This window comes from Melanaphis sacchari, unplaced genomic scaffold (assembly GCF_002803265.2).
Source record: "Melanaphis sacchari strain LSU unplaced genomic scaffold, SCAv2.0 Contig43_pilon_pilon, whole genome shotgun sequence".
Taxonomy (NCBI): domain Eukaryota; kingdom Metazoa; phylum Arthropoda; class Insecta; order Hemiptera; family Aphididae; genus Melanaphis; species Melanaphis sacchari.
In genome coordinates this window covers 3,926,966-3,930,367 of record NW_020271284.1, presented here as the reverse complement: position 1 = coordinate 3,930,367, position 3,402 = coordinate 3,926,966, and positions in this window count along the sequence as shown.

Below are 3,402 nucleotides of genomic sequence, written 5' to 3'. Positions count from 1 at the left end.
AATATGAAAATTTTCTTTGATATAAGAAATATCAATTCCAAAAAAAAAAACCGTCAATAACTTTTGTATTTAGTATTTATTCAGTATTGTTTTTACTTTTTTAGTTTTATAAATTATATTTATATATCGTTTTTGATATCGCGATATGATATCGATATAAATGAATCGATATCGATAACTGAAAATATATCGTTGCGCATCACTAATGACACTAATTGTTAGTGGGCGCCCATCCCCGTGGTATTATACTATAGATATTTATTTATTTTACGGCGGTGCCATTGGTCTGTCATTCGTCATATATATTACTTACGTTTTTATTTATTTCTATATTTAATTTTTATATATAAGTGTATAATAAAGACCTTTTAAAATCGGGGTTCGATTATATGCCTCTATAATTACAAATCATTATATTACCTTTCTTCTCCTAGCAGTGACTTCTCTATTGATGCTGTAGTGAAGGTTCTGAGTATGCAGTAAGGTGATCAGTATAGACATTATATTTTGAATAATTACAAGACATTCTATACTCAAGTACACTTATTAACTTTATTATAACTTTTCAATACATGAATTATTCAACATATATTTAAATTTAACTATAAACAATTTTAACACTTACGTCTTTTTGTATATCCGATCTGCGCAGCCTTTTACGCTCGCTTATGATCATCTTTACAAAAAAATTTTAAAAACACTATCCTTTGACCGGTGGTGAACGGCCTTTTATAACTAATAATCTGTATGTGTGTGCGTGTGTACTTGTGCTATCTATTGTTCCTATAATTTTATCTTATTTAATACTAACGACTTACAACTATCGGTTATCATAACTATTTTAAATTATTTTATTATACTATATTTAAATATTTAATTTAATTAAATATATATATGATTGCTTAGACGCACATTATTACAAATACCTTCTCTCTTGATTCATGTTATGGTTGCCTAGCGCGGTTACTGAGGAAATGCCGGATTGCGACTTTGAATTCAGGTAATCGTATTTTATCTCAAATATAAATATTCTGGTTTAATTTTTTTATTATTTAATACAATTTTATTTGTATTAATCGTTTAAAAAATTTCATATTAAAATTTTTTTTAAAATACAATTTAGCTCTTAAGAAAGTAGTATGTGCCTCTGGAGTTTACCTAAAACATTGCAGACCCCTACCCACCATATTTAAAATTCAATATGTACTTATGAATTTATAATTGTAGTATCTAAATATATATAGCTTACTTAACTAAATGCATTTACTTTTCATACATAAATACCTACATTTCGTGTAAGATTAAATTATTAATGACTAACCATGTTACATCAGATAAAAATATTTCCGGAATGTAATTTGTACCCAAAAACCTCATTCTGTTTAAATATTATAAAAAACTTTTAGCGTCGTAAAAGGATGACTGTGATAAAGCGATATACGGCCGTGACTAAGTCCATTAGATAATCACCATTTTCGATTTCGGTAAGGAATTTTAATTGTACCTACACAATAAAATAGGCTCCGACTACATGACACATAAATAAATGGAAGCAAGTATATTCCACCGATTGCGACCTTTTTAGACCTTTATTCATGTAAATTCCACCGGTTTGTATTTTTTATGTGAAAAAAATGTAAATTCCAACGGTACAATTTTTTTACACGAGAAAAAAATTAATTCCACCGGTTCATTTTTATTTTTAATTAAATATTCGGGATTCACCCTTTTACATTTGTGATAAATTAATTAGTATTAAAGTATACAGGTACCTATTATATAAAATTATTAAACACGCAATAACAATATAACAATAGTAAGCAATAATAATAATAATAAGTTATAATAGATAATAGGCACAAAATGTATGTAATAGGTACATAATTTATGTACAGATTTCTTATTTATACAAAAGTAATATATTTAAAATTTAGATACTTATATACTTCTATTAGTTTTTAAACAAATTTAAAAAATATATGTAATAATTAATAATAATCACCATAGTTAGTATAGTTACTTATTTTACCATTGGTGGAGTTAACATATTTCAGGTCAAAAATACGTACCGGTGGAATTTACATGTTTTAAATTCAACCCAAAAATCGACCATCCATGAATCGGAGGAATTTACAATCAACCAAATAAATATATTATATTATATATATATGGTTTACGGTTATTGTAATATTTTATTATAAGTTCTATACCACTGTGTCATTGTAAGTGCTCTTTATGAAAATAATCATAAATAAATCTTTTGTGATGGGATTTCTTTTCTTATCTGAAATTCAAACAGATATTATAATGGCTTTTATAAACTAGTTTTACAATCAGAAAATATGTGTTCAAATAATATGTATATTGTATATATGCATGTGAGTGGGCGCGGTGGTTTACCCGCCTTGCACAAATGAAACACAAAAATACTCATATTTTATATTATTCTATTCTGGGACCCCTATGGATTTCAAATGATTGCATGCGTATGGGGTAATAAAAGTATCCCATCGTATGAATAGGGTCAGCGAACACTAATACATTATATTGTTATAAAGTCTTTACATTATTGTTCATATCGTTAATAAAAATAAAGTTTTCAGTAAAAATTGTAAAAGTAATATTAATATATATTGAAGAAAATATTAAATTGATAATGAAGCGTTTTGTAGACAACACTCTTTTTTTAAATCATTTAAATTTTAAATCGATATGTGGAAAAATGAACAAAAAAATAAACACATCCAGAAAAAATATATTGAGAAATAAAAGTTCACAAGAATGCCATATAATAGTTTTATTTAATATTTTGTTGATTATAGGTATTATAACAGTATAACATAATAATAATAACTCATACATAATAATATATGTTATAAACATAATTAATAATTAAAGAACCCTTTGACCACACAGCTAATAATCATAATATAGTAATAAACGAGCCTCATAGGAAACGAACACAGTAACGCACACTCATAAGTAAGACCCCTGCGAGTGTTTTTCGCGCATTGTAGAGAATGTAGACTGAATGGTCTGGATGGCACTCCTCACACCATGCCGGCCATATCTCAACATTGATAACACATAATTAACAGTCCATAACTATAGTCATAATAATAATAATAATAAATAAGTTTAATATAATTGTAATACGTGATTGGTCACTCGTCAATCAATTTTTGATTGTTTATAAAATAATTAAATAAATAAAAATTTGATAATTACAGTACACAGAAAGTTTATAAAGTTTATCAAATTTGGTCTGTGAATTAAAAAATGAAATAGCCTCTGAGAAATTTTTAATTGTAATAATTTTTTTTTTTTTTAGTTTTGAAATGTCTATTAGCATTGATAAAGTACAGTTTACTTAATCATCTTATGTCTTGATTTATATTGGTT